We start from the raw sequence: 23576 nt of genomic DNA, 5'->3' as shown, positions 1-23576 counted from the left end.
TAGTCAGCCTCAGGAAAAAGAAATGGCCAAATAAGGGAATAGACCTTGGTGTCTAGCTTTAGGAATGTAATCTAATGGTTCTTAGCAAGGCAGAGGGAATGGGGAGAAGGGCAAGGCCTGCCAGAGTCATGTTTGACAGGCCCAGTCTAGCTAGAGTCCCTTCAGGGTGACTGGGGACTGAAAACATCTGTACAGATAAGACTGACTTGTTGTTGGGCTGAGGGTGGAATGCTTCAGTGGAGCGATTGCCTACCATTTCAGGGGTCTTAAAGTTCATCTTGAGCATCACACACACACACACACGCGCACGCACGCACGCACGCACGCACGAGAGACAGAGAGAGACAGAGAGGGAGGGAGGTAGGGAGGGAGAAAGCTAGTGAGCTAGAAGCAAAAATTTGGGGTCATCCCACCCAACCTGGTTCTGGTCTGGATGCTTGTTTATGTTACTAGTATCTTTCTAGTGAGCTCTGAGTACTTCAGTTCCCTCTTCCAAAGGAAAGAAAATTACCATAGCTGAGTTCAATGAGACAAATATAATGTGATGAAGACGCGGGCAAATTCTGGCAGGTTATAATTATTTTTAAAATAATAATTATATTATTATATAATTATAAATCATCTTCATTTGAGGCAGTGTTATGTAGGCCAGACTGGCTTCAGACTAGCGATGTAGTTGAGGATGGCTACCATCTCCTGAGTGTTGCGATCACAAGTGTCTGTCAGTCACCAAGCCTGAGTGGGTTATTATTTATTGTTATTTTTATGAAACATCTGAGCAACGTTTAGTATTTTCTCAAGCTCCTCCCCACCCTCGTCGGTGGCTCCTGTAATCCTAGCATTCTGCAGGGGGATCTCATTGAGTTTTAGGTCAATCTGGCCGACACGGTATGCTCGGAGCCAGCCTGGACTACATATAGAGCGCGACCCTGTCTCAAAAATAAAACCCAGGTCGCCCCACCAAGTTTGCCCTGTCAAATCGTAGTATCTCAAGCCGACCACCCTAAGAGTTTGTGCTCCGGGAAGTGCCCGCCCCCGAGCCTGTGACGCTCGCACGGCCGGAGCCACTGCGTGAGACCCGAGGGGCGCCCGCTCGAGAGCCGCTGGACGGAACCACATGGGTATCTGACGGGGGGGGCTCGGGAGCGGAGCGGCCGCCGGGCCCGGCCGCGGCCATCTTGGAACGTTCCACTTGCCGAGGGTGGAGCGGCGAGGGAAACGACGAAGCGGCGCCTGGCCAGCAAACGGCCCCCAGTCCGCTCGCTCCAGGACCCCGTCCTGGCCTGCTTTCTGTCACTCGCCGCTGGCGGATGGCAGTATCGAGTCAGCGGGACGCCTCTATCCCACCCACCACGCTCACCGCCCTCCCGTGACCCCTCTAATCCTTCCGTTTGGAACGCGCCCCCAAGGGTCGCGCGCAGGCATTGGCTCAGGAGCTGCCCTGCTGGGCTCTGATTGGTCGAGGGCCTGCGGCTTTCTGAGGCTGCGCGCGGGGCCTGGGAATAACGTAGCTCCACCTCCACCCTTGCGCCAGGTTCCCGGATATGCTTCGAGGCATGCGCAGTGGTTGTAGCCAGTGACTAGGCATCCTGCCAAAGCAGGCTTTAAGGGCGTGGAGTCCTGGGTTCAAATACCACCTCAGTGTCTAAAGTTGGTCGGGGTAAAAGGTCAGCAGAGGGTACTTGTTTACTGTCGGAGGTTCGGTGATGACGGTTTTAGTACATCCCTTAAGGCTTTGGTCTCTAAACCTGTTAGGGCTTGCCTGTCTATTCATAGCCAGCCCGGGCCAAACAAGTCAATCTCTTAAATAAAAAAAGAAAGTGTTGCTTGCTGTTTGATTTTTCTGAGAACAGGTTCCGCATAAATTCTGTTCTTCAAACATTGTAAATGTCTCACTGAACCCTGATCACTCGTAAAACTGTAAAATGTGCAGGAGAAGCAGGGAGTTGGTGCTACAGGCAAGCATATCTGTGAGTTCGAAGCCACCCTAGCCTACAGAGTGAGTTCAAGGGTTCCAAGATAGTCAGGCTACACAGAGAAACTCTATCCGGAAAAACAAACAAACAAACAAAAAAGACATGCAGCAGAAGAGTGAAACATCATGGTAAGAGTAGAAGGTTCTTGACATCCCCGACGAGCAATCCTGCAAGCAAACTCAGGCCAAAGACGCCAATGAAAAAGACTTCAGGCTCTACAAACCTGTCTCCCCCCTCCTTTTTTTTTTTTGGTTTGGTTTTTCAAGGCAGGGTTTCTCTGTGGCTTTGGAGGCTGTCCTGGAATTAGCTCTTATAGACCAAGCTGGTCTCGAAACTCACAGAGATCCGCCTGCGTCTACCTCCTGAGGACTGAGACTAAAGGTGTGCGCCACCATCTCTGTCTTTAATTTATTTATCTTCATTTCATGTGCATTGGTGTTTTGCCATGGGTGTCAAGTTCTCTGGAACTAGAAATACAGGCATCTGTGAGCTGCCATGTGAATGCTGGGAATTGAACCCGGATTCTTTGGAAGAGCACTTAGTGCTCTTAACCACTGAGCCATCTCTCCAGCCCACAAACTTCAGTCTTGATATGTCTAGTTCCAAAGGCCCAGCTTGGTGTTCAAAATACCTGTATCTAAACAGTCAATATCCATTTCTCCTTGAGGAATGGGAGCACAAGAAACACTTGCTAAAACTAAAAATGCTGCCGGGCGGTGGTGGCGCACGCCTTTAATCCCAGCACTCGGGAGGCAGAGGCAGGCGGATCTCTGTGAGTTCGAGGCCGGGCTGGACCGATAGCCTCCGAAACAATACAGAGAAACCCTGTTTCGTAAAAACAAAAAAACAAAAAACAAAAAAATAAAACTAAAAATGCTGCTTAGTCAGGATGAATCGGAATAGAATATGTGCACTCCACAAATGTCTTATCTTCTCTGTGGACTCTGACAATGAGAACTGTCTGGTACAACTTCTGAAACTAAAGTTAGTAAACACCGTTTTTCCTTCAGAAACTTTAATTAAAAGATTAGAAAAGTAGTTTGGGAGCTGAAGAGATGACTCAGTGGTTATGAGCACTGGACCCCGGTTCAATTCCCAGAATCTACATGGTAGCTCACAACTCTCTGTAACTCCAAGATCTGGCACCCACACACCAATGCATATAAAACAAAAATATTTAAAATTTATTTAAAACATATCTTTGTTAAAAATCGTTAAAACCTTACTTATTACCGGGCAATGGTAATAAGACACTATATATGAAGGAAAAAGAAAGGAAGCCGGGTGGTGGTGGCACACGCCCTAAATCCCAGCACTCAAAGAGGCAGGCGGGTCTCTGTGAGTTCGAGGCCAGCTTGGCCTACAAAACTACACAGAGAAACCCTGTCCTGAAAAACCAAAAGAAAAAAAAAAAGGAAGAGGAAACAACAGAGAACTATTTAATGGTAGGAAAAGGACTCTCTTTCCAATGGTGAGTGACAAAAGTGTGCCTCTGGTCCCACTGGCCTACATGTGCAGCGCATAGCACAGGCAGGTGTGGGAAATAAGACACTCTTCTCTGTGTGAAAAGTGTTTATATAGTGAACTTACGGGCCCTACCATGACTTGTGATTATTTGACTTTGCCTGTGTTAGCACAGTGGTCTTCAAACTTTAGCACCCATCCGAGTCCGTTGTGGGGGGCAGTGTCCATCCACATATTGTCTATTTAGGTGTTAGGATAAAGCCTGAGGGGGGGACCTGGGGTGGGTTCCATGGCGGATTCCAGGCAGGCAAGGGTGACCGAGGCGGAGGGACAAACACGCCAGGCGGACAGAGCTTAAGTGAGAGGTTTTATTAGAAAGGGGAGGGAGGGGGAAGGAAAGAGAAAAAAAGGTAAAGAGATACAGAGAGGACAGAAGAGAAGAGGGAGACAGGAAAAGTCCTGCCTGCCCCAGGGGAACAGCGGGAAGAGAGCTGGAAAGAGCAGAAAGAGCGTAAGTGGGCGGGGTCTGTCCTTTAAAGGGGTCCTTTGCACCTGTGTGCAGACTATGCAACCATGGAACCGTGGGCTGACTGCCTGGGTGCATTCTGCCAGGTGACAGGGGCTGGCCAGCATAACGCCTGAGTCCTTACAGAAGGTAGAAGCTGGAGTCCGGGAAACTGTCAGCAGATGCAGTCTGCCTGAGGACCCCACTTTGAAGACCGAGTGTCTGGGGTCATCAGATAGCAGTGAACACTTGAAAGTTGGAAGGCATGGAGGCCCTAGGCTTTGTGGCTGGACAGTCAGCGATGCCTTCTTGCAGGCCTTGAGGTCGCAGTATTTGAGGTCTTCTGCACTGGGACTAGCTTCCTTAATCTACCCACCTGACCGCAGGGACACCTACTGGGCTCTAACAAAGGGCAGTGCAAGTCTACAAAAGACACCCTAGGAGACTGTGCAGCTTGGATCTGTACTGATTTCAAATGTAAAGGAACAAAGCTGCTCTCCGCAGGAGCTGCCCTCTCACTGGCAGGCGCCCGTCTCCCAACCCCCAGCCTGCCTGCTTCCCTGGCGTTTTTTTCAGACCTGGAGGGTGGGAAGAAAGAACGTCATTTTGCGGAATGGGTGAAGGATTGCAAAGCTTTTCCCGTTTCTAAGGTAACACTGCCACCAAGAGTAATCCGCAAGGCATATCAAGCCGAGCTGCAGTGCGCTGTCAAGCCATTTCTGGAGCCATGAAAAGGAGACAGAAATAACGAAAAGGGGTGCAGAAACCACAGGGGGAAAAGCAAGCCGGGAGCGGTGGCTGATGCCTGTAATCTCAGCCACTCACGAGACACACCGGAGGATTGCTTGCACTCAGGAATAAGAGGCAACTCTGGACTACATGGAGAAGTTCTTTATAAAAAGGGAAAGAATGAAAAGAAAAGGAAGGCAGGGAGGGAGGAAAGGAGGAAGGAAGGAAGGAAGGAAGGAAGGAAGGAAGGAAGGAAGGAAGGAAGGAAGGAAGGAAGGAAGGAAGGCTCAAATTTGCAGATTAAAGATTGGACAGATGGACAGATGGATGTTCAGGACTTCTCATCTTGCCCGAGTTCAATCCCCAGAAGTCACTTGGTGAAAGGAGAGAACAGATGCCGGCAAGTTGTCCTCTGACCTCCACAAGTGTGCTGTGATGCGTGCTCGCACACACACACAGAGCAAATACATACGTACATACATACAAACATACATACAAAAAATTAAGAGAGAGTCTTCTTTGTGCCTCCTGCCTATATTGCCAGCTCTCAGGAGGCTGGTGAAGGAGGATTGGGTTTGCAGCCAATCAAGGCTACATGGTAAGAAGTAGCCTCAAAAAAAAAAAGCAAATAACAACAAAATAGCCCCAACTACTAAAGAAAAACACCAAGAAAGCCGGGCGGTGGTGGCGCACGCCTTTAATCCCAGCACTCAGGAGGCAGAGGCAGGCGGATCTCTGTGAGTTCGAGGCCAGCCTGGTCTACAAAGCGAGTTCCAGGACAGCCTCCAAAACAATACGGAGAAACCCTGTCTCGAAAAAAACAAAACAAAAAACAAAAAAGAAAAACACCAAGAAAAACAGTCGTACAATCTCACTTATTCACTTGTGTGGCCTCTGGCAAATGATTAAAGCTCTCTGTATATAAGGATCTTCACCTGTAAAAACAATTAAACTGCTCTTGAGGACTGAAGACCATCTGCTTACTTCTGGTTTCAGAAACTCCCATGATCCCTGAAATGAGAGGGAGCTGTGAATACAGAGATACTGTGGAAAGAGTTCAGGAGAGGACATAGTGTTAGCATCCAGTTCACTGGGGGGAAATTCTGAAAGATAATTTAACCAGACCAGAAAATAAAGCCCTGAGCCAATTTCCCTGTGTACTCTGAGTCAGGCTTTTGTGGTCTTTAGCTACAAAACAAATTCTGAGTCATTGGTGGCCATTATCTATAGACTACCTAGTTGATCATGCATCGTTGTAATTACGTAACTCAAAATAAATGAAAGGGGGTTCCAGGACAGCCTCCAAAACAATACAGAGAAACCCTGTCTCGGAAAACCAAAAAATAAAAAATAAACGAAAGGGGGGTGCTAAAGAGAAGGCTCAGTGGTTAAGAGCACTGGCTGCCCTTCCAGAGGTCCTGAGTTCAATTCCCAGCAACCACACGTTGGTTCACAACCATCTGTAATGAGATCTGATGCCCTCTTCTGGTGTGCACGCAGAACACTATATGCAAAGTAAATAAATAAATCTTTAAAATAAACAAACAAACAAATAAATAAAGGGACTTGGTGGTAGCACACGTCTTTAATCCCAGCACTTTGGAGGCAGAGGCAGAAAAATCTCTGTGAGTTCGAAGCTAGCCTGGTCTACAGAGTGAGTTCCAGGATAGCCAGGGCTACACAGAGAAACCCTATACAAAACTAAAACAAAAACAAATAAATAAATAGTACAAGGAACCCACAGAGGCAAGGAGCTCTATATTTTTCTGTATCCAATGCAAACATTGCAAGAAGCAACTGGACTGTTACATGCTTGTGGAAAGATGTATAAAGTTAGCCAGGAATACAGCACTTGGGTCCTGAGCAAGGTGGCACACAGCTATAGTTCCAGATACTTGGGAGGTATGGCCGGAGGATCTCATGAGCAGAGAAGTCTGAGATCAGCCTGGGCAATGCAGAAAGGCTCTGTCTTTGAAATAACCAGCCAACAAACATCTACATGAACCTGGAGTCCTAACACTCAGAAAGTTGAGGCAAGAAGATCGTAAATCTGAGTCTACCTTCAGATATACAGCACGTTTTTTGTTTGTTTTCATTTTATTTATTTAATTTAGTTTTACGGTTTTTAGAGACAGGGTTTATCTGTGTAGCTTTGGAGGCTGTCCTGGAACTTGCTTTGTAGACCAGGCTGGCCTTGAATTCATAGAGATCTGCCCGTCTCTGCTTTACAAGTGCTGGGATTAAAGGTGTGTGCCACCACCTCCTGGCTCATTTTTAAAAATTTTATTATTTATTATGTATACAGTGTTCTGCCTGCATGTATCCCTGCAGACCAGAAGAAGGCACCAGATCTCATTACAGATGACTGTGAAACATCATGTGGTTGCTGGGAATTGAACTCAGGACCTCTGGAAAACCAGCTAGTGTTCTTAACCTCTGAGCCATCTCTCCAGCCCCTCTTATTTATTTATTTATTTATTTATTTATTTATTCATTTATTTATTTGGTTGGTTTGTTGATTGGTTTTACAAGACAGGCTTTCTTTGTATAACAGCACTGGCTATCCTGGAACTCAACTCTGTATATCAGACTGGCCTTGAACTCACAGAGATCCACCTGCCTCTGCCTCCTGAGTGCTGGGATTAAAGGCATGCACCACCGCTGCCCAGTCCTCATTTCTATTTTTTGTGACAAGGTTTTTCCTTATAGCTTTGGCTGTCCTGGAACTTGCCCTGTTTGAGGCCAGCCTTGTCTTTGTTTTTTCTTTCATCCTTGTCTTGATAGAGGGATCTTGCCTTAATTAAAAAAAAAATATGTGTACGACCCTGGAGGGGCTGGTGGAAGGAAAGGTGAGGAGTTGAATGATGCAATTATATTTTAATTAAATTAATAATATGCCCCTCCCACTCCTAGCTGAGGAACAGTTACTGACAGTTGATGGCTTCCGGGGAGAGGAGAACCAGTTTTCTTTATGGGTGTGACCATGCTTCAGTGGATAGCTCCCACATCAATGAGTTTATGGGCAACACAAATTGGACTTAGTGAACTATTAAAAAAGGAAGGAGAGGGTTGGAGAAATGGCTCAGTTTAGAACCCTTGCTGCTTCTCCAGAGTACCTGAGTTCAGTTCATTGGGTTGCTTACAACTTCCTTTAACTCCAATTCCGGGGGATCTAATGCCTTTTCTGGTTTCTGTACCTACCTGCACATATGTGCCACACCCACAGACACATACACACTTAAAATAATAATAGTAATAATAATAACATATGGATCTGGGATGGGGTGGAGGGATAGGCGTGGGTCTGGGAGAAGTTAGGAAGAAGAGTGGGGGTGAATGTAATGAAAATGCATTGCATACATGGACTTCTCAAAGAATTAAAACATTATGTTAAAATGAAAAGTAACAGATAGTAATATGGAAATGATTCCCACACAGGAACAGGAAAGATGTGGTGTGAAGAATGCAGATTCTTCATGCACACATTCCCACTGAATGGACAGTAAACAAATAGGTAAGTATCTCTTCTCTACACCTTGCTCTAAACTGTCATCAGGAAATTCCACAACCCCATATTGACTCGTGATCCTATAGTATATTTCTTTTCTGCAGTTCAAGGTGTGAACTGCTTTTGGGGAAGACCCAAGTTCAGTTCCCAGTCACATCAGGTGGGTCACACCTGCCTGTAACACCACTTAAAGAGATTCGATGCCCTGTTCTGGTCTCTGTGGACACACACACACACACAGATAAAAAATAGTAAAATGGCCCTTGATTATGGTGTTTTGAACTAGAACAGTCCCCAGGGAGTGGCACTATTTGAAGGATTATAAGGATTAGGAGGTATGGTCCTGTTGGAGGAAGTTGTTTCACTAAGGGTAGGTTTCAGGGTTCAGAACCAGCCCACACCAGTCCTGTGATTCAAGATGTAGCTCTCAGCTTCTTCTCCAGTACCAAGTCTGCCTGCATGCCTCCATGCTCCCTGCCAGGATGATGATGGACTAAACCTCTGAAACTGTAACCAAGCCCCCATTAAACATTTTCTCCATCTTTTTTTTTGAGACAGGGTTTCTCTGTAGCTTTGGAGCCTGTCCTGGAACTCTCTCTGTAGACCAGTCTGGCCTTGAACTCAGAGTTCCACCTGTAACACACACAAAAAATAAATAAATGACCTGGAGGCTGATATTTGAATTCAAACTTCAAGCTGAATATCAGAAAAGCAAAGCAGCTGGCCACTAGCTTCTTACCTCTACCCTAGACTGAATGGGCTGATCCTGTCTCCACCAGGTCTCAGCAAGCCTCAGACTGTAACCTCTCCTCAGCGTGGCTGGAGAATGAATGCCTCATACTGAATACTGAAGACCCTACTTCTATATTTTATACCCCTCTAGTGCTGGGATTAAAGGCATGAGCTCTGTTACCCTTTTAGACAGATCCAATCTGGTGTATCCCTGGGTGGCCTTGAACTCAGAAATCTTGAACTCAGAAATCTTGAACTCAGAAACTCTTAATCTTGAGTCCTAGGATTAAAGGTGTGTACCACCATCTCCTAACTTGTGACTGCTGAGATTAAAGGTGAGCACCACCATCACCACCACCACTCGGCTTAAATGTTTTCTCTTATGATGGTTGCCTTGGTCATGGTGTCTCTTCCTGGCAATAAAACAGTGGTTAAGACACTACTGAATCCATCTCTAAGTGTTTGTGGTCTTGTATAATTTTGTCCCCAAGTCTGGCATCGATTTAGTGATTCACTTCTAACAAATAGAACATGACAGGCTTGGTAACATGGTGTAGAGATTCATCTAGAGGGAGAACCACCATAACTAGTCGGGAATAATCCTGGCAACTTGTCTCACATAGTTTTCCAGCGTAATATAAGTGGGTAAAGCTGTTAGAGTGCTACACATGGCTTCATGACTAGACCTTCATAGCCTCAACACCAGGATGTGTTAGATGTCTTTGACATGAGCTTGGGATAAACCAGGTACAGTCCAACTTTACTGTTGTTTGGATCAATATACTTGTGTCTCCTTCTGACCCAGATAGTGGAGCTCTACTGGTTTTGGTCTTGCTATTTCCCGGGATGACACTTTTGCCCATAAGACCCCAGTACATTGCGTTATGTGCTGTCCTAGCTTTGCCTGCCTCTTTCTTCAGCCTCGCTGCACGTTACAGCCAGTTCAAATCCTCTGAGACGGTGTTGTTCCAGAATGGGGGTCACTTGTGAGAGTAGTGTATACAAAGACTGCAGTGGTGGGGTGGTGGCACTGGTGGCACACTCCTTTAATCGCAGCACCTGGGAGGCAGAGGCAGGTGGATCTCTGTGAGCTCAGGGCCAGCCTGGTCTACAGACTGAGTTCCAGGACAGCCAGGGCTACACAAAGAAATCCTGTGCCCCCTAGAAAAAGACTGCAGGGCCAGGTGGTGGTGGCGCATGCCTTTAATTCCAGCACTCGGGAGGCAGAGGCAGTCGGATCTCTATGAGTTCAAGATCAGCCTGGTCTACAGAGCGAGTTCCAGGAGAGCCTCCAAAGCCACAGAGAAACCTTGTCTAGAAAAACCAAAAAGAAAAAGAAAGACTGCAGGGACTGGACATCCTGGTGCGCATCCAATATCCCAGTCTTTGGTAGACAGAGGCATGAAGATTGTGAATTTGAGGCTACCCTATTCTACCTAGTGAGATCTTGTCCTTTTTTTTGGGAGGGAGTTTTGAGACAGGGGTTTCTCTGTATTTTTTTTTCGAGACAGGGTTTCTCTGTGGCTTTGGAGCCTGTCCTGGAACTCGCTCTGCAGACCAGGCTGGCCTCGAACTCACAGAGTTCTGCCTGCCTCTGCCTCCTGAGTGCTGGGATTAAAGGCGTGCGCCACCAACGCCCGGCTGATCTTGTCTTAAAACAGATTAAAAAAAGACAACTATGGCTTCCACCACAAGTGTGTTCTCTCTTACTTTGTCTCTTTCCCTCTCCTTCCCTCCATCTCTCTATTAGGGTTTCTATTACTGTGATAAAATACCGTGACCAAAATCAATTTAGGAACGAAACTTTTTATTTCACCTTACAGATCTTAAGGCCATCACTGAGGGAAACCAAGGCAGGAACCTGGCGATAGGGCTGAAGCCATGGAGGAATGCTGCTTCCCATCTTGCTCTTCATGGTTTGCTCAGCCTGTTTCTTATAGCTCTTGGGACCACCAGCCCAGAGGTGGTGCCACCCACAGAGAGCTGGGCCCTCCCACATCAATTACCAATCAAGAAAATGCACCACAGGCCAATCTAGTGGGAACATGTTCTCAACGGAGATTCCCTCTTCCAAAATGACTCTAGCTTGTGCCAAGTTGACATTCATGAAAACCAGCTATCATGTAAAGAAGTTCAGGGCTTGGGGTGATGGCTCAGTACAAAAAAACCCTTGTCCCATATGTATGAAAAACCTGAATTGAACCCCCAGCTCCCATGTAAATGATGGGCAGGTATGGTATACTTCTGGCCATCCCAGTAAGCATGGGCATGGGGTGAAAGGGTGAGGGAGAGATGGGGATTCCTCAGGGCAAGCTAACTAGCCAAACTACTAGAATTAATGACCTCTGAGTTCAAATGAGAGATCCTACCCCATATATTAAGATGAGAGTAATAGAAGAAGACATCTGGGAGGCTGGAGAGATAGTTCAGCAGTTAAGGCCACTGACTGCTCTTCCAGAGGTCCTGAGTTCAAGTCCCAGCAACCACAAGGTGGCTCACAACCATGTGTAATGAGATCTGGTGTCCTCTTCTGGTATGCAGGCATACCTGCAGGCACAACACTGTACATAATAAATAAATATTGAAAAAAGAAAACATTTGATGTCAATTCTGGCTTGCATATTCACCTGCATGCATACATGCACTTACACACACACACACACACACACACACACACACACAGAGTTCATGTTACCCTGTTAGAACAGGCCACATGAGAAAGAAAGGGTCTGGAGGAGAAAGGCCACATGTATACTTACATAAAGTTTAAATCTACATATGAGAGATAATATGTGATTTCTGGCTTATTTTATTTAGTTTGATGATCTTTGACTCCTGCAAATGACATGGCTTTACTTTTCTTTATGGTTGGGAAAAACCCAAGTACATTTTGTGTGTACCACATTGTGTTTTATTCATTCATTTAGGTTGGTTCTATAGCTCAACTATTGCAAATAGTGCCACAATCAACATACTCAGTGGTATGCTGATTTAGGTTCCTCTGGCTCTGCACCATACCCAGGAGTCCTATACCTCTACAAGGTAGATCTACTTCTAGTTTTGAGGGCCCTGTATAGTGGCTACACTACTTTGCATTTCCACTAGCATTGAGTTAATATTGTATACCCATTGCCAGGCAGTGGTGGCACACACTTTTAATGCTAGCACTCACAAGGCAGAGACAATTGGATCTCTGTGAGTTCATAGGCCAGCCTGGTTTACAGAGTAAGTTCCAGAACTCTTACATAGAGAAACCGTGCCTCAAAAAAGAAAGAAAGGAAGGAAGGAAGGAAGAAAGAAAGAAAGGAAGAATAGAAAAAGAAAAAAGAGCTGGGCATTGGTGTTGAACGCCTTCAATCCCAGCACTCAGGAAGCAGAGGCAGGCGGATCTCTGTGAGTTTGAAGCCAGCTTGGTCTACAAAGCGAGTTTCAGTACAGCCAGAGGTGTTACACAGAGAAACTCTTTCTTGAAAAACCAAAAAAGAAAAAAAAAGCCCCTTACCAACATTAATTGTTTGTTTGTTTGATAGGTAGCCATTCCAACTGAAATAAGATGCAATCTCAATATACTTTTTTTTCAAGACAGGGTTTCTCTGATTGTCCTCAAACTTGGTCTGTCCACCAGGCTGAACTCCAACTCAGAGATCCACCTGCATCTGCCTTAGGAGTGCTGGGATTAAAGTTAAGCACCACCACTGTCCAGCTTTCTATTGTTCTCTTTCATTCCTCTCTGTAATTTTGTTTTGTTTTGTTTTTTGAGACAGAGTTTCTCTGTGTAGCTTTGGAGCCTGTCCCGGAACTAGCTTTTGTAGACCAGGCTGGCCTAGAACTCAAAGAGGTCCACTTGCCTCTACCTTCTGAGTGCTGGGATTTAAAAGCATGAGCCATCATTCTTCAGCTCCTCTCTGTAATGTTTTGAAGTTTCTTTTTTTTTCCAAGACAGGGTTTCTCTGTGTAACAGCTCTGGCTGTCCTGGAACTCACTCTGCAGATCAGGCTGGCCTCGAACTCTGCCTCTGCCTCTGCCTCCCAAGTGCTGGGATTAAAGGCAGGCGCCACCACCGCCCAGCTTGAAGTTTTAATTGTGCTATCTTTCACTACATAATTAGATTTATTCTTAAATGCTTTATTAGTTTTTGAAACTATTACCAATGGAGATTTTTCTGGATCCTTTCTAAAAGTGTTACTGATGAATAGAAAAGCTGCTGATTATGTTTTTTTGAGTTTGTATTTATAGTCATAAACTTCACTCTGCATTTCAACTAGATTTGGAGGTGAATAACAAAAATATGGATCCCAAAGAACTGCAGTTAGAACACCAAGATTATGGGATATTGTGAGATGGGTCAAAGGTGCTCTGCTGAGCTGGGGAAGAAATTGGTGGCTGAAATGCATACAACCTATAAGCATTAGACACGTCCACAGTCAGCAGAGGTGATCTTTCTGGACCCAAGGCTTTCACAATGTTCATGCCTTCCTTCATCTTCCTAAAGATGACATGTTTGCCATCTATCTTCACCATACAGATGAAAAACCAGAAGCCACTGTGCACACACAAGGGCAGGTGCCCTAAGACACCAGAAGTGGGCATCGAATTCCCTGGAACTGGAGTTACAGGTGGCTGTGAGCCACCACGTGGGTGCTGGGAATCAAACCTGGGTCCTCTGCCAGAGCAACAAGTGCTCTTAACCCCTGAACTATCTCTCCAGCCCCAGTCACTGATCATTTTTATGAGCTGGTACAGTAATTTGGATCTGGCAATTGGGTTATGTTCCGGAGATATCAGGCTGCCTTATGTTTTCACGGTCCCTGTGTTTGGGAGTTGCACTTTGTATCAGTATGGATATCTCATCAAGTTTTATTTAGGGAATCTCCTTTAAAAGGCTTTTTCTTGAGCCGGGCGTTGGTGGCGCACGCCTTTAATCCCAGTACTCCGGAGGCAGAGGCAGGCGGATCTCTGTGAGTTTGAGACCAGCCTGGACTACCAAGCGAGTTCCAGGACAGCCTCCAAAGCCACAGAGAAACCCTGTCTCGAAAAACCACCACCAACAACAAAAAAGTCTTTTTCTTTTCTTTTTTGTTTGTTTGTTTTGTTTTTTCCCTCCCACCCCACAGGTGTTTGTTTTGGTTTTTGAGACCCTACCTTAAAACCATTCACCTTAAAGAGCTAGTTCCAGGACAGCCTCCAAAGCCACAGAGAAACCCTGTCTCGAAAAAAAAAATTCCCACTAATGATTATCATGATTATCCTGCATAAAACATCTTTACTTCATCACAGTTGACTATTGCATGGTATGTTTACCTGTAGCACAAATTCTAATTGGTATAAATGATAAAACCCCAGAAACAGATATTGGGTTTAAAATTGAAGATCAGAGAAGCAAAGTGATCAGTCATTAGAGAGTTCTCACCTTTACCAATGCTCAGACCAAAGGGTGGTCCTGTCCTCAGACTGCATCTGTGTCCACCAAACCTCAGACTGCACTAAGTTCTGTCTTCTCCTGCCTCATGGTCCTCTCTAGTGCTGGGATTAAAGGCTTGGGATCCCAAGTGCTGGAATCACCTTTGTATGAGCTCTGTTTCTCTTTTAGAGTGAACCAATTTTGTGTAGCTCAGGGTGGCCTTGAACTCACAAAGATCTGTCTGTCATTTCCTGGCCTCTATGGCTAACTAGTGTGGCTAGCTTTATTTGTTAGATCATAAACAAAATAATACCATATTTACCTAGTTCCTGGACAATGGAAAAGGTGTTCAACAATTTTCAATGTATCTATGTATCAATTTATAAGCTCTACAATCTTGTTGTAATTTAGTATACATTGTAACCCTATATTTTATAAGGTAATTGGTTATAAAGATTTACCTCCTTCAAGGCTTTGGTGGTGCACACCTTTACTCCCAGCATTCAGGAGGCAGAGGCAGGAGTATTTCTGTGAGTTCATGGTCAGCCTGGTCTACAGAGTGAGTTCCAGCACAGCCAGGGCTATAAAAGGGGTAAACCAAACTCAAGGGCTTCACTTCTAATAATTTAGAAATACAGGGACCAGACCCTCACTCAGCTCCCTGCTTCAGTAACCATGACTATAGAAAAGACACATAGGCCTCTGACACAAGGAAACTCCAGATCCTCTGGTCTCCTGTAGTCTAGGGCCAAAACTGGACACAAAGAAACTCTAACACCCTCCCCCAGCCGCCCTGATGCTTGGTTCCTGGGAACTGTTTGGTCACAAAAGAAACACCAGTGGGGACCAAAACCTCCCCTGTAGTCTCCAGGATATAGTTCTGAAAACTACTGGTATCTATGTACAACAGGTCACCTGCAAGTAACAAGACAATGCCATAGAAACCATAGAATGTTCCCTCTCAGCCCTGACTGTTTTTTTTTTGAGACAGGGTTTCTCTGTGGCTTTGGAGGCTGTCCTGGAACTAGCTCTTGTAGACCAGGCTGGCCTCGAACTCACAGAGATCCACCTGCCCCTGCCTCCCGAGTGCTGGGATTAAAGGCGTGCGCCACCAATGCCCGGCTCAGCCCTGACTGTTGAGAATAATGGGTACACAGGTATTACATGCCCAAAACATGACTGAAAAATTTCTTGATTGTTCCCCAAATATCAACCAATCAGAAACCAACCCATGCCTACTGATATAATCCTGTAACTTTTGTCTATAAAACCTAGCAGTAGGGGCTGGAGAGATGGCTCAGAAGTTAAGAGCACTGACTGCTCTTCCAGAGGTCTTGAGTTCAATTCCCAGCAACCACATGGTGGCTCACAAACATCTACAATTCAATCTGGTGTATATGTAATAAATAAATCTTTTTAAAAAAAAGCTAGCAGTAGATAGGGAACTTCACTCCCTCTGGAGGCTGCTGAGTCAGCTTGCTGGATGGGGCAACCCTGTTATGGTTGGATGAACAATCATTAAACTTTGCTTTTGCAGTTTAGTGGGTCTGTCTTCCTGGTGGTCTCTGGGGACTTTGCAACTTGGGCACAACAGGCTACACAGAGAAACCCTGTCTCAAAAATCCAAATGAAAAAAAGATTTACCCCCTTTTAAGTGCTCATTTTTATTTAGTTCAAATTTCTATCTAGGATCATTTCTTTGAACAAAAGCATAGATTTTGGTTTTCCTTGCAGATTGTTTCTGTTTAGTAACTGGTGTTCCCCATACTTACTTGCATACACTTTTTATTTAATATTTACCTTGAAGGACATTTTTGCTAGATTGATATTTTTCCTTTTTTATTTAAATTAGAGACAAGCTTGTTTTTCATGTCAATCCCAGTTCCTTCTCCCTCTTCTCCTCCCCTGGCCCCCTATTTTGAATGCATTTTTGAAGATCATGGTTTGTCTGGGAAATACCTTTTTGAAAGAATTCAAAGGTAATAGAAGTAGCTTGTTTGAGGGTGTAATTTTTAATATAAATTTTATTTAAATTAGAAACAATCTTATTTTACATACCAATCCCAGTTCCCTCCCCCTCCCAACCTCCCATGCCCCCCACTGACCCCTCCATCCCACCCCCTCATCTACTCCTCAGGGAGGGTGAGGTCTCCCATGGGGGATCACCAAAGTCTGACACATCATTTGGGGCAGGACCTAGGCCCTCCCCCAGTGTATCTAGGCTGAGAGAGTATCCCTCCATAGGGAATGGGCTCCCAAAGTTCATTAGTATACCAGGAATAAATACTGATCCACTACCAGAGGCCCCATAGATTGCCCAGGCCTCCTAACTGACACCCACATTCAGGGGGCCTGGGTCAGTCCTGTGCTGGCCTCTCAGCCATCAATCTGGGGTCCATGAGTTCCCCCTTGTTCAGGTCAGCTGTTTCTGCAGGTTTTCCCAGCCTGGTCTTGACCCCTTTGCTCATCACTCCTCCCTCTCTGCAACTGGATTTAGGAGTTCTGCTCAGTGCTTAGCTGTAAGTATCTGCTTCTGCTTCTATCAGCTACTGGATGAATGCTCTAGGATGACGTTTAAGGTAGTCATCAATGTCATAATAGGGAAAGGGCATTAAAGGTAGCCTCTCCAAGGGTGTAATTTTTAAGTTTTCCTTTTCCTTTGATTTTCCTTTACTATACTGTGATGTGACTATACAGCAAGTTCCAGGACAGCCAGAGCTACACAGAGAAACTCCGTCTCTGAAAAACCAAAATAAATAAATAAAAGTAAAAGAAAGAAAAAATCAAACCAAATCAAAGCACTAGAACAAAACAAACAGGAGAGTGAACCCAGTGGCCAAGTCCTCACTTAAGACCAGCATAGGGGAGCCGGGAGTTGGTGGCGCATGCCTTTAATCCCAGCACTTGGGAGGCAGAGGCAGGCGGATCTCTGTAAGTTCGAGACCAGCCTGGACTACCAAGCGAGTTCCAGGACAGCCTCCAAAGCTGTCTCGAAAAACCAAAAAAAAAAAGGGGGGGTCTTGCCAGGCAGTGGTAGCGCATGCCTTTAATCCCAGCAGAGGCAGGTGGATCTCTGTGAGTTCGAGGCCAGGCTGGACCGACAGCCTCCAAAACAATACAGAGAAACCCTGTCTCCGAAAAACCAAAAAAAAAAAAAAAAAAAAAAAAAAAAGAAAAGAAAAGAAAAAAGAAAGGAGGGTCTTAATAGCGAGGCCTAGGTAGAAGGCAACAGTACTAAGGGAGAAATAGTGGAAAAATGAACAAAGAACATGATTCAAGATCAGACAAGAAGGCAGTTAATAACAGAGTTAATAAGCCGGGCATGGCAGTGCACACCTTTAATCCCAGCACTCGGGAGGCAGAGGCAGGTGGATCTCTGTGATTTTGAGACCAGCCTGGTCTACAGAGCAAGTTCCAGGACAGCCAAAGATACACAGAGAAACCCTGTTTAAAGAAACCAAAAAAAAAAATGACATAAATTAAAGAGTCAATACTAGATTCTCCTAACAGACAAGACACAGATAATGGAACAAAAGGCTCCAATTTGAGGTCAGATAACCAAGCTAGCTTTGAACTCATAAATAAAAATTCCCAAGTGCTAGGATTAAATCCATGTATCACCAGCCCAGCTGAGGAAGGGTTTTGAATTAGTTAACAATTGTTCTGTTTGAATAGCTAGATGAGATGCAGGTGCTGATGCCGGGTGAGTTAGTACAGCTTTGCATTCAAACTAAAGGGGCATCAAGGGGCAAAAATAGGTAGCAGAGGCCATGGCTTGGGGTCAGACCATAGAAGAAGGGGTGGAGATAATTGAAGAAACATTTGGGTGTTAGTGAGATTAATCAGAGGGGGAACAGATTCTAGAGCAGGAAAACAGCTTGGAGTTTGAATTCAGACTACAGGGGCAATGGTGTGAGAATTGAGAATAACATGCCAGACATGGTGGGTCATAATTGTAATCCCAGCACTCAGAATGTGGAGGTAGAAGGACCACCATCAATTCAAGGCCAGCCTGAAAAAAGGAAAAAAAGTGATAACTGCACCATTGGTAAAGAAGCAATCAGAGAGTCCACTTAAAAGTCCAACCTGGAGAGGGCTAGAGACATGGCTCAGAGGTTAAGAGGTCCTGACTTTAATTCCAGCAACCACATGATGCCTCACAACCATCTGTAATGAGATCTGGTGCCCTCTTCTGGCCTGCAGGCATACATGCAGGGAGAGCACTGTATACATAATGAATAAATAAATTGCTGCCTTAGTTTACTAGATCAGGTTTCTTTTTTTTGTTTGTTTGTTTGTTTGTTTTTTGTTTTACGAGACAGGGTTTCTCTGTATTGTTTTGGAGGCTGTCGGTCCAGCCTGGCATCGAACTCACAGAGATCCTCCTGCCTCTGCCTCCCGAGTGCTGGGATTAAAATCATGCGCCACCACTGCCCGGCTACTAGATCAGTTCTTTTCGTAAACAAATCCTGGCTGAGAATCAAAAGAGAGAGAAGTAAGCAAGAAAGCAAGCAAACAAAAAACCCCTCTGATTAGGAACCAAAGTAACATTGAAGGTGAAAGGATTTTAAAAGAGAGTCCTAGTTTGAGGACATGTGGGGAATATTGATGCAGTAATGGGCTAGACTTCAAGGTCAAGTCTGAGTTTCTTGTTTGTTTTTAATTTTATTTATGTGTATAGGTGTTTTGTCTGCATGTGTCTGTGCTTGCAGGTCAGAAGAGGGGGTCTGATTACTTGGAACTGGAGTTACAGACAGTTGTGAGCTGCCATGTAGGTGCTAAGAATTGAACCTGGATCCTCTGGAAGAGCAGTCAGTGCTATTAATCACTGAGCCATCTCTCCAGCCTGCCCCCCTTTGGATGACCTGGAACTAATTGTGTAGACAAGACTGGCCTCGAACTCAAAGAGATTCATCCACCTGTCTCTGCCTCCCAAATCCTGGGATTAAAGATACACGCCACTACACCCAGCAAAATGGTCTGTGTTCAAAATCAAACAATTAAAAATCAAACAATTAAACGTTCAGAGAAACCTGAAGGTTAAACAGTTCAAAAGAGGCCCAGGTGATGGTGCCCCCTAGCACTTAGAATGGGCACTCATGAAGTTCAGGAGTTCAAGGCAGCCTCAGATACACAGTACCCTATCTCTAAAACCAAATGTGGGAAGGGACATGTTCTAAAGAAGGCAGAGGCCAGTAGACCTTTTTGAGTTAGAGGCCAGCAATGTACAGAGAGGGAGTTCCAATTTATCAGGACTATGTAGTAACATCCTGCCTCAAAACCAAAACCAAAACAAACAACAAAAAGAGATCTGGGTTTGATCTAAAACCAGAAGAGGCCTTTAAACTGTTGGGTGCATAAAGGGAAACCAGGACTGTTAAACATATAGGGTTGTCTTTCAAAATAAAAGATATATAACCATTTCCCCAAAAAGCTTGGAATGGAGGTGTTAAAAGCCTAGGTTATTCTTTCCCTATCTGTAGGGCCAGGCCATGTAAAGCTCTCACAAGCAGGACCATGCTTCTTCATGCTCTCCCAATCATGTCCACAGATACTTAATAGTCTAGGTGATGTTTGTGCTATTTGTATGCCCAGAGGCTCCCCCCAAGCTCCCCTAACCAGGACCAGAGGTGAATGATAGCCCAGATAGGACCTCTAAGCTATCTGCATGACCAAGACCACACCAGATCCTCTCCCAGGGTCTTTTTTTTTTTTTTTTGGTTTTCAAGACAGGGTTTCTCTGTGGCTTTGGAACCTGTCCTGGAACTCTCTCTGTAGACCAGGCTGGCTCTCCCAGGCTCTTAAGATAGCACATGTATCCTATCTCTAGAACCTATTTTCATGGAAGAAATGACATGTACTTTTGAGAAGAGTTTCCATGCAATTATGCCTCTTTGTATGCAGGGGATTTTATTATACAACAAACTTCTTTTTCTTTTTTTTTTATTAATATTTTTTTTATTTTCCATTTTAAATTTAGATAAGAAACAAGGTTGCTTCACAAATCAGTACGAGGTCCCTCTCCCTTTCCCTCCCCTCCTCCCGTGCCATCCCCCCCATCCCCCCCCCCCCCGTTATCCCCTCTTTCCCCCAGGGAGGGTGAGGCCCTCCATGGGGGTGTCCATAGTCTTTTTTTTTGTTTTTTTGAGACAGGGTTTCTCTGTGGCTTTGGAGGCTATCCTGAAATTTGCTCTTGTAGACCAGGCTAGTCTCGAACTCACAGAGATCCCGAGTGCTGGGATTAAAGGCATGTGTCACCACCGCCCGGCAACAACAAACTTGTTTCCAGATTATACTGTACTTAAATATGCCTACAAAAAACTGCCCAGTGTCAGTCTCTAGAAGTTGAACCAACACCAGATACTGAGTTGTGATGAAATGGATTTTTTTATTAAGTTGTGCACATTGGTGTTTTTACCTGCATGTATGTCTGTATAATCGTGTCTGATCTCCTGATACTGGAGTTATAGACAGTTGTGAGCTGTCATGGGGGTCCTGGGAATTGAACCTGGGCTTCTGGAAGAACAGCCAGTGTTATTAATGGCTGAGCCATCTCCACGGCCCCTGAATTGGTTTTTTGTTAATATTTATTTTATGGGCATTGGTGTTTTGCCTGCATGCATGTCTACGTATGAGGACAATAGATCTCCTGGAACTGCCATATCAGTGCTGGGAACTGAACCCAGGTCCTCTGGAAGAGCAGCCAGGGCTCTTAATCTCTGAGTCATCTCTCCAGTCCTGGATTTCCTTCTTGTCTCATAAGTATCATTACTCTGCCAGTCCTAGTGTTTGCAGAGACAACCCCCACCCACATTAAACTAGATTATTTAATGGAAGTCTGAGTTCAAATTAACAAGACCTCTACGTAAGGGGCCCAGCAGTTAAGAGCATTTGTTGCTCTTGCAAAGGACTTATGTTTGAGTTCCAGAACCCACATGGTAGTTCACAATCATCTGTAACTGTGGTTCCAGGGGATCTGATGCCCTCTTGTGACCTCCATATGCACCAGGCACCCATGTGTAGACAAAATATCCATATATATATATAATAAATATTAAAAATATAAACAAAAAATTTAAAAGGACTTCTACTTTTAAAAGATTTTGAGCTAGCTGGTGGTACATGCCTAAGCACTTGGGAAGCAGAGGCAGGCAGATCTCTGACTTTGAGGCCAGCCTGGTTTACAAAGTGAGTTCTAGGACAGTCAGGGCTACATAGAGAAACCATGTCTCAAAAAACCCAAACCAAACCAAATTACTTTTGTTTATATGTGTATGTCTATGTATGTGTGCGCCATGTGTACGTGATTGCAAAACTAGGAGGACTGATCCACTAGAGCTGGAGTTACAGGTGGTTGTGTAACTGATGCAGGTGCTGGGATCCAAACTTAGGTCCTCTGGAAGAGCTGCAAGGGCTTTTAACTTCTGAGCCATCTCTCCAGCTTCCAAAGGAGGTTTTATGGCGTCTGATGCAAGGTCAGACCAGAGATGTCTTGATAGTGACAAAGGCCCAGCTGGAGCAGAGGGTCAGTGGTGATGGAATATTAACAAGAGACCTAGATTAAAGGTTCAGTCAAAGGAGATTCATCCAGAATTTCTTTTTTTTTTTTTTTTTTTTTTTTTTGGAGGGAGAGTTTCGAGACAGGGTTTCTCTGTGGCTTTGGAGATTTTCCTGGAACTCGCTTTGTAGACCAGGCTGGCCTTGTACTCACAGAGATACGCCTGCCTCTGCCTCCCGAGTGCTGGGATTAAAGGCGTGTGCCACCAATGCCCGGCTAGGTGCCAGTTCTTAAGAGCCAAACAGAAGTCCACCAGCACCACCCCACCGCCACCCAACCCCCCCACCCCCGGCCATCTAGAATTCAATACTAAATACTGAATACTAAAAGGGCATTAGTGGTGAAACAGTTTGGAGGAGTTCAGGATTAGAACCAAGTAGAAAAGGTCATGGAAGAGCTAGCTAACAGACGCAAGAGTGTGAGGCGTGCCAAGAGGAACTGGAGTTGCCTAAGGTTTAAGATCGGGTACTTATAGAGAAATAGAAAATAAAGGCCAGGGGGTAGTGGGGAGAAAAAAAGAAAATAGAGGCCAGAGTTTGAGGGAAGATCTGAGAAGTATCAACAGGGGAACTCTACTGAGGTCCCGGAAGCAGTGAGTGTGGAAAAACTAACAGAGGCGCAGTTTTCAGGGTTCGGACCTGAAGAGCATTGCTCACTATCCCAGGTCTGACACTGAAGAGTAAGGAAGCCGAAGGTAGGAGTAAAGGTAACGGTAGAGGTCTTGATGGTGAAGGCATTAACAGAGGTGCAGGTTTCAGACTAGGCCATGTGGACACCAGCAATAGTAGAATTTAAAGTGTCTGGTGGTTGGACAGATGGCTCAGAGGTGAAGAGCACTGACTGCTCTTCCAGAGGTCCTGAGTTCAATTCCCAGCAATCACATGGTGGCTCACAACCATCTGTAATGAGATCTGGTGTCTTCTTCTAACATGCAGGTAGACATAATGAATAAATAAATAAATATATAAATAAATATTAAAAAAAGAATTTAAAGTGTCTGGCGGTTGGAGAGATGACTCAGTGGCTTTGAGCACTAGTTGTTCATTCAGAGGATCCAGGTTTGGTTTCCAGCATCAGCATGGTGGCCTACAAATGTGTCTGTAACTCCAGTTCCAGGAGATGTGACACGCCTTCTGGCTTTTGTGGATACCACAGATATTAGTGTCTTACAAACATACATACAGGCAAAAAACCATACATATAAAGTAAAAATTATTTTATTATTTTTATTTATTTATTTTGGTTTTATGAGACAGGGTTTCTCTGTATTGCTTCGGAGGCTGTCGGTCCAGCCTAGCCTCGAACTCACAGAGATCCACCTGCCTCTGCTTCCCCAGTGCTGGGATTAAAGGCGTGCGCCACCACCGCCCGGCTTATTTTATTATTTTTAAAAATTTATTTTTTTACTATGCCTGCACACCAGAGGAGGGCAGCAGATCTCATTACAGATGGTAGTGAACCACCATGTGGCTGCCAGGAATTGAACTCAGGATCTCTGGAAGTACTCTTAACCTCTGAGCCATCTCTCCAGCCCCATTTATTGATTTTTAAATTGTTTTAAAAGATTTATGTATTTATTATGAATACAACATCCTGCCTCTGTGCATGTCTGCACTCCAGAAGAGGGCACCAGATCTCATTATGGATGGTTGTGAGCCACCATATGGTTGCTGGGAATTGAACTCAGGACCTCTGAGCTATCT

This window comes from Mesocricetus auratus, unplaced genomic scaffold (assembly GCF_017639785.1).
Source record: "Mesocricetus auratus isolate SY011 unplaced genomic scaffold, BCM_Maur_2.0 Super-Scaffold_100033, whole genome shotgun sequence".
Taxonomy (NCBI): domain Eukaryota; kingdom Metazoa; phylum Chordata; class Mammalia; order Rodentia; family Cricetidae; genus Mesocricetus; species Mesocricetus auratus.
This window is presented reverse-complemented; position numbering follows the sequence as displayed.